Raw genomic sequence first — 13,951 nt, 5'->3', positions numbered from 1 at the left:
ATGAGATGAATGAGATGCACAAGTAATATGATGTACGTACGGGTCGTACGTTCTCACAAACTTAGGAATAATAATTTCTAACGACGAATTCGGTGGCATACAACGATCTCTCAATACGTAGCTAATACGTTCTACACGATAGCGTTGTTATGTACCTGCAGAAGATTCATTTCAGCCCAATTCCCAATAAATGCATAAAAGCAGTAAAGTTTTATCTACACGCTCTACACGAATCCCCAGATACGTGTACAACGGTAGTAACTACCCGAACCATCGTCCTATTGACGGCATCGCCTCCATAGACGGAAGACCCATTCATGAGATACCTTTGTAAAACATGCGTAGAACACGTAATTACTCCAGCGTCATATAATCATTCACCCTAGATCGGCGGTGTATCCGATCATGCTCTCACAACTCACACTTACCGAGGCGTAGAGGCAAATGATCCATTCATTACCACTCAAACAAGTGGCACTCATACAATAGCACGCCGTATGAGCGACGAAAGAGAAATATGATGCAAGAACCCCAGTCAGTACTTAATTAAGCCACCTAAAGTCCTTAACTGGGCATAAAGGATATGATCACTGGCACACTTTAGATTTTGAAAATCACGTTTTTCAAATGCCTTTTTGTTTTAAATACACTTGTGAACAGTAACACGCTAAACCATGCTCTGATACCAGCTGTAACAGAACCGACCAATTATACGAAATTAAGTAAGAAAATCATCCGCCAGAGCAGACGCTTTAGCAAACTTAAGCCCGTATAACCCGGTAGTCCGTGAAATCACGAAGGATTTCAAACCAACTCATGTCCCAGCCATGATCGTAATAAGTTTAGCGGTCACCAATCACATATTACATAAAAGTTTGCATAACAAATACATCAGAGTTTAAACATAGTTATTACAAAACAAGTTCGAATAAAAAGTAGCGGAAGTCATTTGTTTAAAACCACACACACTCACACGGAGTTCAAATATAGTGCCAGCGAATGATCATCTCCAACAAAAGCATCAGATGAGACGTAAGGAATGACCATGCCCATGGTCCTAAGCATCACCCATCGCAGGATACAGGCAGTTGATACAATAGCCATAGTACATCTGCCCATCTGCAACAAGTGGGAATAAAACCCTGAGTACGAGAATGTACTCAGCCAGACTTACCCGTCATAAATGAAAATAATTGACACCAAGGATTATGAAGGGCTTTATAGTAGGGTAGCTGACTCATTTGCAAAAAGAAGCATTTTTAGCATTTCAAGAACCTTTCTAAAGGCATTATTGCCAAGTTAAATATTATTAACCTGTCAACTAGATTTGCACCTATACTAGAGTAAACATGTGATTAAGCAGATAATGATAACCAATGATCATTAAACAACTTCCATACTGTCATATTCATTATCACTCACCAAGTGTTCCATAACATTTACTATGATGAAGTAACTCAAGTCAAGTGCTCACTATCCAGGAGCGATGGCGATTCGAATCGATTCCTAACCAGCTGGTGATTTGTTCCTTACACAAATCTCACTCACCCGCTAAAGTGAGATATTGATCACCGAGTCAACTTTCCAGGAACCTCGAGTTTGCCAGGAACCACATGTACCCGGGGGCCGACCGACTGCACTTTGGCCTTATCATCCCGCCCCCGTGTCCTACCACACCTGCTTCGGCACAGTGCGCTGCGGGCAATTTACTCGGCCCGAAAAATCTCCCAGCTTCGCGGTCGGAAGGTACTTTATCCGGCCAGCTAAATGTAAGGCATGCGTTCAACATGACTCGAGGCCCAACAACGGTCGGTCCTTAATCGACACAGACGGAAACACTACAGTCCAAAACTCTGCAAGTCTCCGTCCGGTCTCAACTTCATTTAACACTTAGTTATACCATGACTTCAGAGTCATCCAAGCAGATCCAGGTAACCACCTATAGCTCGCAGGTGACAGGAAATCACCCGACTTCTACCGGTCTAAGCCAGCTAAGCATTGACTCGACTGCGGATACCCGGGGTAACAAGGATATAGTATAACAAAGGTAAGCAAGGTATAATGCAGCAACGGTTGCAAACAACTCCTGAACGTAATGCATCAATTTAAAGTAAAGCATTTAATTAAATTGTTGCAAACTGGGAGAAAAATGCTCCGGGGCTTGCATCTCTCGAAGGAGCTCGGACGGTGATCGGGGCACTCCGGAAGTTCCTCAACGTCCTCCTCGTCGGCTTCCGGCACTTCCTGCTGCTGCACCACGAACTGCTCCTCGGACTCCTCGGGAATGACGACTGGGTTCTCGGTTTGCGATCCTGTATGATGCAATGCGCGTAAGGGATTATGCAAACGGTGCATCGAAGGAGACGCATGCAATGGATATGTTGAAACGCAAGGTAGTCAACATCATCTAAGAACTATACTACAAGCACATGTCATCTACTGCATTCTCTTCTACTACTAAGATGTTAAGTTAACCTATCTTATGAAATGCTTCAAAGATACACCAAGCTTTACTAATTTCTTAATCACACTTAAAGCAACACTTGCTTAAACCCTAATTAATAATAGGTTTGAATAGCAACCTATATTTCTGATGCTCCAAAAATTCTGAGAAAATTACAGTAGCATACTACTACCCTACACAGACTACCATAAAAATTTCATGGCATTTGGATAAGTAAACTATCCTACACAAAAATGACAAGCTATAGCATAAAAATGAGCATGAAATTACTTTGTACTATGAAAAGTGTCAAACAACAGAATTAGTATTTTTCCTAGATTCTAAACAGTAATTAATCACTATACAAAAATTGTCACATGCATGTTTTATACAAAATTTGTGCTCTAGCAAAAATAACAAATATCAGCCATTAAAGGTACTTGAACTACACCTCAAAATTTTCCCACAGCACATGCATGAAATATATTTTTCCTAGAAAGTACATGACATAAGAAGATTAACAAACTTGGAATCATATTTTTCTGAAGCCTATATATTTTTCTACATATTTTTCAAGTTATCAGCAATATTCAAGATTAAATAAAATCTTATAGAAAAGTATATAAAAAAATGACATGCACTATTTTTCCCAAGTAGACCTGGTGATAAGGAACCTAGCAATTTTTGTTTCAACAAATTTGGAGCAAGTTTGACCATCCAAACATTTTTCAAACCATTTTTGATTTCAAATAACAAATAATAAATGGAAATCAATTCATTTCAGAAATGCTGGGCCGGCCCGAAGGGAACAGCTGGCCCATGGCCATCACTGGCCTGCGCGGCCCGAGCGCGAGAGGGGGAGACGGCCCAATCAGGGCGTCAGCCCACGGCCTGGCTCGGCCTGGCCAGCCGAGGCATGGTGACACGCCGGGGCGCGCACTGGCGCGACGGCGCGGCTCGGCCAGCGGCCGGCGGCCGTCTCCGGCCGAGACAGCGCAAGCCAGCGAGCGCAATAGGTGTGCGAGGCCATCGCGAAAGCAAGCAGGCAGCTACGCACGGCTAAAAAAAGGGAGGAAGAGGGCACTCCACGGCGGCCGAGCACGGCGGCGCCATGGACGTCGGTGGCGAGGCGCGGGGAAAGCTTACCCAGGGCTCGGAAGGCGGCGCAAGCGCGAGCGTGAGCTGAAGGAAGGTGAGGCGCGGCTGTGGGCGCGAGCAATCGGAAAATGATGCGGCGGTGCGAGAGCTTGGCGTCGGCGGAGCGGCGGGCGCGGCGAGGGCGGAGCTCGAGCTCTCGGCTCTGGAGGAGAAGGAGAAGAAGTGCGGGCGTGAGTGAGCGAGCGCGCGGGCATCAGCAGGTCAAGGCGGGCGCGTGGGCGCGGTGTCAGGCCACGGCTGCCGCGCGGCGGTTGACGCCGGCATGCGGTCGCCACGCGGCGGACGCCTTCTGCCGCGGTCGTGGCGTGGCGCGGCGAGCAGCAGGGGGACGGCGCGGCGCGCGGAGGCAGGTCGGGCTGGCGCGGTGCTGGGCTGGGCCGAGCGAGGCGAGGCGCGCGCGGCGCGCGGGAGCTCGCTGGGCCGGCTTCGGCTGGCAGGCCAGAAGCGAGGCGGCGGCCCAGAACAATAGAAATGGAAATTTTTTTCAATTTATTTTCAAGAAATTTTTAAATGCCATCTTTCAAACATTATTTTGAGCAAGAAAATGACCTCTTTTGAAAATGTACCAAAAATGAAAGTTGCTTAGAATTTAATTCCCTACCACTTTGCTTTTATGACCAAAGTCCAATTCTATCTAGATTTTAAATTATAGAATCAAAGTTACATTTTAACTCAAAACCCTAATTTTGGGGAATTATTTTTAAAGCAAAATTTGGCAATAATTCAAATACAAACCTTGCTCCAAAAATTGTGCTAAACAATTCTAGATGATTTACAATCATAACCAAACAGTTTCTACTAAACTAGCAAGCAAAATCAGGGCAAAACAACTATAATAAGTGTATGTACCATTTACGTTTCACAAACATGTTTCGTATGTTTCGAAGTAATGTGTCAGTTGTTATATGCAAGATTATGCATGTATGATTTGGATGCTTGATGATGCATGATATGCGTGATTTGTAGTGCCTAAATGCAGGCATAACACCGGGGTGTTACACCAATAATCAAAGATCCTACTTACTTAAGGAATTAAGGTAACATATCAGCATTCAGTTCTTAAGCCTTTTGAACTACTCCTGACAGAACTACATGTTTCCATGAATCAAAGATCCCACGTAATTCAAGCTAGTATATGATTTTCAATTCTTTGCTTTTTCGCTATATATGCCTAGATCAGCTATTTAATGAATAAAGAAGGGGAATTTTTATATATGAACATCTAAGCTACATCAGTTGCCATCATTGGAACCATACTCACTGATTGGAAGAAACCAAACTAAATGGTAAATACATCAATATGGGGTGTAGGCATTCTACTTAGGAAAACTGGTCGGAAGAAACCTTTGTCCTTTTTTACACACCTAACCTTTGTCCTTTTGTTACTTTATTAGCAAACTGAATTTTAAAAGAAGTCAGAAAAAAGGATGAACAGATCAATAATCTATACTATGTACACATTCAAAAACACATGTTCCCAATTGAGTCCAAAAGAAGTTGTAATTAGCTTTTCACTAGGTAACTGCTTTTGTTCACTTCTGCATTTCAAGGTTTAATGCTGAGCTCGCCCTAAATTTCAGTTGTGTATGAGTTAAACACATTTGTGCATCAATCAACTAATACTTTGAACTCTGAAGCTCAACGTCACAAAAAATAAATACAACAGTACGTGCTATGGAATACCATTATCGGCTTCCTTTGTTTTAGTTTCACCTTGACATCAAATCCATTCTCAATAATAGAACGTAACACAACCTCAATTTTTCCTTCCATCCTGCACGAGAGAAGAGACCAGAAGCAAGTAGAAAAATACAGAACAGAGGAATCAATCAAGTACCTGCTGCCCTGGTCGAGGGAGGGATGCTGTGGCTCGACAGAAGACTTGAGGAGGCGGCTCAGCACACAATAGCGCCACCACCGGCCGTGCCACGCGCACCATAGCATTGGAAACCCTAGCCGCCGTGGGAGGGGGAACGGTGACAAAAACCAAGCCACCGGGGGAAACGGCGGTGCACAGGGCAGGAGACGGACCGGGGGTTGGAGGCAGATCAGGGGAGGTAGGGCACGACGGAGGTAGGGCACGGAGGCGGCGGAGGTAGGGCACAGAGACGACGGCGGCGGAGAAAAACTTGGCAGCCTGTCGGCGTCGTGGAGAAGAAAGCACCCAGGACTTAGAATGCCTCCCGCGAGCTCTTGCTTATATACCGAAGGCGATTTGTAGGGGTGGTTCCTGAGTAAGCCGCCCCTACAAATTTTTTCAATTTATTTTAATTAATAATTTTGTAATTTATATATAAAGAACACAATGTAAATTTATATAATACTTTTTTGATTATTCTATATATGTATAAATAAATATATATATATAAACAATTTCATGATATATATATATATATAAATAGATATAATTATATATTTTGTTCTTTACAAAAAAGAATATTTTAAAAATTAAAATTTTGAAATTTAAAACAACTAAAATAATTTCATCTCCACTAAATGACCTTAAATGAAAATTTTGTAAACATCAAAGTTGTAGAACTCATCAAAATGTACGACTTATATTTTGATCATTTTTTCATTTGACCAAATTTAAACAGTTTAAATTTTTAATTTCAATAAATATCAACTTCAAATAAGATTTTAAAATCTTAAATGATTTCAAATCAGAAAGTCATAAACATAAAAGTTGTTGAACACATCACTATATACAACTTTTATTTTGGTCTTCTTTTCATTTGACAAAATTTAGATTTTTCAAATTTTGAATTTCAATAAATGGCAACTTCAAATAGGATTTTAAAACCTTAACTGATTTCAACTACAAAAGTTGTGAACATAAAAGTTATTGAACTCATCACTATCTACAACTTTTATTTTGGTCACTTCTTTATTTGACAAAGTATTAGTAAATATTGTTCATAAATTCACATATCGCTTATAGTTTCATGAACTATATGAGAGACATGTTAATTTATGAACAATGTTTACTATCACTTTGTTATATGAAGAAATAACTAAAATAAAAGTTGTAGATCTTGATGAGTTATATATCTTTGGTATTCATCACTTTTTCAGCTAAAATCATTTGGTGTTTCAAAATCTTGTTAGAACTTGTCATTTTTTTTAAATTTGAAAATTTGAATTGCTCAAACTTTGTCAAACAAAAAGAATGACCAAACCAACACAGTAACTTGATAGGGCATGATTTTAGAAAATTTTAGGAAAAAATCATCACATTTGGAGTTAGTATGAGGGAGAAAGACTAGTTACAAATTTTACCCAGAGATTAAAAAAATCACAACTATTCATGATGATCAATGATGAACAAGTGTGATTTCTCTTTTTAATCTATGGCTGAAAGTTGTAACTAGTTTTTCTCTCTCATACTAACTCCAAATATGATGGTTTTTTTCCTAATTTTTTTTTCTAAAATCATGCTCTATCAGTTTAGTCTAGTCATCTATCTTTGTCACTAATTTTGGATAATTCAAATTTTGAATTTCAGAAAATGACAACTTTAAACCTGATTTTCAACCACTAAATGGTGTAAAGGTGACGAATATAAAAGTTGTATAACTCATCAAGACCTCTAACTTTTATTTTGGTCATTTCTTCATTTCATAAAGTGTTAAGTGATTTCATAAAGTTTTAGTCTCACATACATACATAAACATATAGTCTCACACACATACTTAAATATATAGTCTCACACGCATGCATAAATGAAGTCTTATAAACACACACACTTACACAAACACTCCACGTTCAACAATTAGCTTGCCCGTTATAACGATTTTTCCCTTGACATCTTTTTATTCTCATGGTAATATGTCTTTGGACCACATTTTATGCAAGTAGCAAGGGCCCAGCGCCTGTATCTGATGAACCATGTGAATTATGAGATGTGGCATTATATCAAAAAAAGCAGGAGATAAACACATCTCTAGTTGGTTTTGTGTCTCCACCACAAATTCATGTAGGTCACTCAGCTCTTTCTTGCCAATCGTCTTCTGTGAGATCTTCGAAAAGAAGTAGTACATGCGGGTGATGGCTATTTTTAAGAACTCTAGCTTTATAGCCATGATTGCAATAGGTAGAAACATTGTCAGCATCACATGACAATTGTGGGCCTTGTAGTGTGTTATTGACAAGTTCTTCATCGACACTAGCTTCTTCACATTCGCTAAAAATCCAGTTGGGACTTTGACCCCCCTTAGGAAAGTGTATATAGCTCTCTTCTCTTCTAGTGTTAGGTTGAAGCACGCCATGGGCAGAGTGTATTTTTCATTAGCCTCAGTTATCGAGTGAAGCTATGGCGTCACGTTTAGCCGCACGATGTCTTTCCATGATTTTAGGCCATCCTTTAACTTGCATGTGTCCATCAAGGTAGCAATGAGACTCTCAAAGACATTCTTCTGCATGTGCATAGCATCAATGGCATGGGGGACCTCCAAGTCTGGCCAATAAGGTAGATACTGAAAGAAGTTCGATTGTTTCTTGAAAGGTACGCCTTCGATAGGAGGTGTGCTTCTATCTCTATTCGTCCCATCTGGATTCTTCTTTCCATAGACGACGTGTATGTTTTTCATTATTCTGTACATGTGTTCTCCGTTATGACGTCTCTCCAGAGGGGTTCAATCTCCGAGGTGTTGTCATAAAATCTAAAGAACAATTTGCTGCGGTACTTGTGACTTGTCTTTAAGAAGCGTCGGTTCCTTAGGTAAACTATCTTCTTGGATGTACCCAGGAACACCCATGTAGTACCATCCAAGCAAACTAAGCATCCTGTCTTTCCTTTGATCTATCTAGACAAAGCAAACAATGCGGGGTAATCATTGGTAGTAACAAATATTATTGCTCTATATATGAAGTCCTCCTTTCGAAACGCATCGTACATCGGCTCCCCATGCCTCCATAGCCTCTCCATTTCTTGCATCAAAGGCTCGAGGAACACGTCTATATCAATGCCTGGTTGTTTAGGGCTAGAAATAAGAATAGTGAGGAGAAGGTACTTTCTCTTATAACACAACCATATTGGGATGTTGTACATGGTCAAGATCACTGGCCTAGTGCTGTGGTCGCTCATCCTCTCATTGAAGAGATTCATTCCATCAGTGCTCAAGCCAAATCATACATTTCTTGGGTCATCGCTGAATTCTTTATACTTCTCATCGATCCTTTGCCACTGACTACAACCAACCGGGTGTGCAATCTTATCATCATCCACCTTGCACTTATCATCCCACCATGTCATGAGTGCGGCTTCTTTAGGGTTAGGAAGATATGTCTCAAGCGGTCAGTCACTGGCAGGTACCACATTACTAAGGTAGGAATTCTTCTCTGCTTTGCATCATTGCCTAATGGAGTATTCTCTAGGGGCTGAGATTCTTGTACCACCTTTTTCGTACCCTTCTTATTCCTCTTTTTTCCATGGAGGCTACGTCTCCACCGTAAAGGTCATTGTTCTTGTACCGGCTGGCCCCACACCGAGGACATTTATTCAGTGACTTGAACGTTTCGCCACAAAAAAGGAACATTGGTTGGGGTATGCATAGATTTTTTCAACCCCTATTGTTAATGGACTTATGATATTCTTCACATGGTATGTGTTGGCGGGAACTGAGTTTGGTTGTGGCAGCACCCATGATAGGAGACGCAATAGATCATTGAAACTATAGTCTGACCAGTCGTATTTAGCCTTCAGGATGAGTAGCTCAAGCACAAAACATAGCAATGTCCAATGTGTCGGACAACCCTTTTCAACACCATACATAGTCTCCTTCGATGCTTTTGTCACCCTTTTCAAATTTTCTAGACCTTTCGGGCTCTTTAGTAAAATCTCTGGTCCAAGGGTTCGAATCATGTTCTTCAAATCATCTTCATCCCCGACACGTGCTCCGCCATCATTATTGGCACCACCTTCGTTGTTACCATCCCAACCACCAGCATCACTACCTTGTTCATTGCCAAACTCAGGATTCATTCGTGCATCAAGCTCTGCTGAATATTGGGACAGGGATTATAGGGTTTCATCACCGTATTCCTCCTCATCCTCGTCATTAACAATAACCGTTTCACTATGATGAATCCATACTATGTAGTCCTCAACAAATCCTCGCATAATCAAATGTGATCTTATGATAGTCACATATGTCCATGCCATACGTTTCTTGCAATCTTTACAGGGACAAATAATTATATCATTATTCTCTGTCAACGTCGTTGCATGCTTCTCTACAGCTTCAATAAATTTATCCACCTCTTCACGTAAACCTGCCTTGAACCTTAACGAACCATACATCCAAGAGTTCCGATACTCCATCTTTTACAACAACAACAACAAAACAAACATTAAAGGACTACTTATTCAGATATATATAAAAATGAATCAAACTAATAATTACTTGAGAATAATTGTATATACTTCAGATATATATGAATATAAATCAAATATAATTACATGAAGCATACAAACACACCATGGTAGAGAAAAATTAATAAATGGCCTATTTATACATAAATAATTAAAATACATATTTGTTGATTACAATAAACAATTTGAAAGACAACAATTAGCAACAATTATATTTTACCCAATATCTTTCATGCAAACCCTAGTCCAATTTCATCAAACATAAATTTACAAAAATGAAATTAATAAAAACACCAAACCCTAGATCTAGATTTAGATCTACATGCACATGAAACATCCATAAAACTAACTAATTGATCACAAAATCAAGAAACATTGACCAAATAAGGATATGATCTTGTTCTCCTACCTAATTTACCCTAGTACATTCAAAACTTAGGTCTAATTTGCTTCATAAGTAGTTCAAGCACCATAGAAGAGCGAGAAAAGCAAAACTCTAATTACTCACTAACTAACCATTAAAACTTCAAAAAAAACATATGAAATAGCATTTTCTTACCTTCTGCAACCTCTCCACCAAAGGATTTGAGACCAAAACCTTCCTCCTTAGTAGAGCAATTTTTGGGAGGTGCCCAAAGCCTCTCTACCTTTTTTCACGGGTTAGAGTGAGTGACCGAAGGAGAAAGAATGAGCTACATGTTTTTATACATGGCTCATTTGTAGGGGCGACTGGTGATTGAGCCGCCCCTACAAATCGCAACACCGGGGGCGGCTGGTGAGTGAACCGCCCCTACAAATCGACACATTTGTAGGGGCGGCTCGTATCACTAGCTGCCCCTACCGTGCCATTTGTAGGGGCGGCTGGTCTTGTGGGTCCTTAGGACGCCCACTATAGGGGCGGCATCATCACCAGCCGCCCTACAAAAAATTATCTCGTTGCTACAAACGTTTTTTGTAGTAGTGGCTGGTTGAAAGGTCCTAATGGCTAGAGATGGGTGAATAGCCTATTAAAAATTTCTACAACAACACTTAACAAACCGGTTAGACAATTATGAGGCAAAACAAGTGTTGTGCTAGCCTACTAAAATTGCAAGCCACCTACCATAATTCTAGTTTATATGGTTTCTATCCACACAATGGCTATATCACTATACTAAGTTAGTGTGCTCTCAAATGCTAACTAAAGAGCCACACTAACCAAACTAACAAGCTCTCACAACTAGTTACACTAAAGAGCTTGAAAACTAGTTTGCGATAATGTAAAGGGAGTGGGCAAGATGGTTATACCGCCGTGTCGAGGAAGAAGCCAATCAGTCATAAGAATGAATACCAATGAAGACCAATCACCTCAGAATCAAATGATGACACAATGATTTTTTTACCGAGGTTCACTTGCTTACCGGTAAGCAAGTCCTTGTTGTGGTGATTCACTCACTTGGAGGTTCACGCGCTAATTGGCATCACACGCCAAACCCTCAATAGGGTGCCACACAACCAACACAAGATGAGGATCACACAAGCCACAAGCAATTCACTAGAGTACCTTTTGGCTCTCCGCTAGGGAAAGATCAAGAACCCCTCACAATCACCACGATCGGAGCTAGAGACAATCATCAACCTTCGCTCGACGATCCTCGCTGCTCTAAGCCATTTAGATGATGGCAACCACCAAGAGTAACAAGCAAATCCTATAGCAAAACACGAACACCAAGTGCCTCTAGATGCAAACACTCAAGCAATGCACTTGGATCCTCTCCTAATCTCACAAAGATGATGGATCAATGATGGAGATGAGTGGAAGGGCTTTGGCTAAGCTCACAAGGTTGCTATGTCAATGCAAATGGCCAATAGACTGAGCTTGAGCCGGCCATGGGGCTTAAATAGAAGCCCCCATGAAATAGAGTCATTGTACCCTTTCATTGGGCACAACACAGGGTGATCGGATGCTAGACCACAGTGTTCGGTCATACGATGCACGCCACGTGTCCCCTCTCTTCAAATACTGAGCGCCTGATCCCAACGATCAAGTAATGACCAGACGCGCTGCTGTGAAGTGACCGAACGTTGGACCTCAGCGTCCGATCGTTTCTAGTAAGCATCCAGAAGCGAGAAATCACGACCGGACGCGTTCGGTCATGTTCGACCGGACACACCCAACGTCCGGTCACTCTACGTCATCATATGTCAGACTGCCCGGACTCAGGCCCTGAGCATCTGGTCAGTTTTCGCGCCAACGTCCGGTCATGAGACCAAAACTACGCGCCCTCTACTGCCACTGACCGGACGCGTCAGTCCAACCGAGACCAGCGTCCGGTCACTTACAATGACCTCCGTCTTTTCTGTACAGAGCGCCGATGACACCATCGAACTATCCGCACTCCGCCGGTGAAGTATCTTACCCTTGCTCAAATGTGCCAACCACCAAGTATATCACCTTGTGCACATGTGTTAGCATATTTTTACAAATATTTTCAAGGGTGTTAGCACTCCACTAGATCCTAAATGCATATGCAATAAGTTAGAGCATCTAGTGGCACTTTGATAACCGTATTTCGATACGAGTTTCACCTCTCTTAATAGTACGGCTATCGATTCTAAATGTGATCACACTCACTAAGTGTCTCGATCACCGAAATAAAATAGCTCCTACCATTTATACCTTTGCCTTAAGCCTTTTATTTTTCTCTTTCTTCTTTTCAAGTCCAAACACTTAATCATCACTATGGCATCACCATCATCATATCATGATCTTCATTTGCTTCACCACTTGGAATGTGCTACCTATCTCATGATCACTTGATAAACTAGGTTAGCACTTAGGGTTTCATCAACTCACCAAAACAAAACTAGAGCTTTCACTAATGGTCCGGTCGGCCGCCGCGGCTTAGGAAGTAGACCACATTGATCCGCCTCACCTCACCCCCGCCGCCTCCTCCTCCCGCCTCCTTGTGTGCGTCCATGATGCCCCTCCCTCCTTAACCTCTCGGTATCGCCAGCGAGGGATTGGAGGGTGTGGCAGAATACTATAGAGGAGGAGGAGGAGAGGGCCCCTGCAGCTGCTGCAGGCCCCCTCTCCCTGCCTGGTGTAGGTTTGGGAATCTAGTCTAGGGGATTATAATACGACGATGTCTGCGTTTGGAATGGGACTAATCGCTATTTATACGGACTGGGTCTGGTGACCGATGGCGATGGGATGGCCCACCTCGTAGAGATAGAAGGAATCATCGCCGATTGAGATCCTGGCATTCAGCCTGTTCGCTGGTTGGTTTCAACGCTGATAACCCTGGTTGCTACTAGTTTGTTATGAGAAAAAAATATTATACCATGGCTGATAAACGCTGGCTGAAACCAACAAGTGAACGGGCTGATTGTCTTTGCTCGGGTTCATCTCAGTCATTTTTCCACGCTGATTTTGGCTCTGTTCGGCTGCCATTATAAACCGACTTATAAGTCGACTTATCAGCCATGGTACAATATTTTTCTTTTTCAACAAATCAGCTGTACAAATCAGTACAAGCGGCTTGTAGACCAGCCGAACAAAGCTTGATACTACTGTCATGTTCGCTTGCTGATAAGCTATGACTGAAAGTACTGTTGGCTGATTTATTGTGAGAGAAAAATACTATTCTTTGACTAAAAAAAATACGGCTTATATATGGAAGGAGGGCGTACAAAGTGATCTTTATTTCACTGAGCTAGTAAACGCCAAGCGCAGTGCTACATGGACTCCTACGTGGGACAGGTAATTGCTGGAACGCAGTACGGACATGATGATAGATTGAGATTCACGTGGACGGTAACAGCCGAGCTTGAGCTTGTAAAAAATACCCCGAAATTTAAAGCTATCTGGCCAATGCAAGGCCAACAAACGGATTTTTTTTTCCTATGCAAGTTCGTTGCCAGTTGCCACCAAAAAAAAACCATTATCTTCAACAGTTGTTCCTTTACTGAAGCAGCAGTCCAACCTCGAGAACTAC

General features: G+C 41.7%; 1 pseudogene; it reads right to left on the bottom strand.

Moving 5' to 3' along the window:
* Nucleotides 1-12,934, bottom strand: part of LOC136459145 (protein SOSEKI 1-like) — a 37,583-nt pseudogene extending 24,649 nt beyond the window's left edge.
* Between the last annotated feature and the right edge of the window lie 1,017 nt (nt 12,935-13,951).

This window comes from Miscanthus floridulus, chromosome 6 (assembly GCF_019320115.1).
Source record: "Miscanthus floridulus cultivar M001 chromosome 6, ASM1932011v1, whole genome shotgun sequence".
In the NCBI taxonomy this organism is placed as follows: domain Eukaryota; kingdom Viridiplantae; phylum Streptophyta; class Magnoliopsida; order Poales; family Poaceae; genus Miscanthus; species Miscanthus floridulus.
Note: the sequence above shows the minus strand (reverse complement) of the source record. Positions and strands in the feature narration are given on the sequence as shown.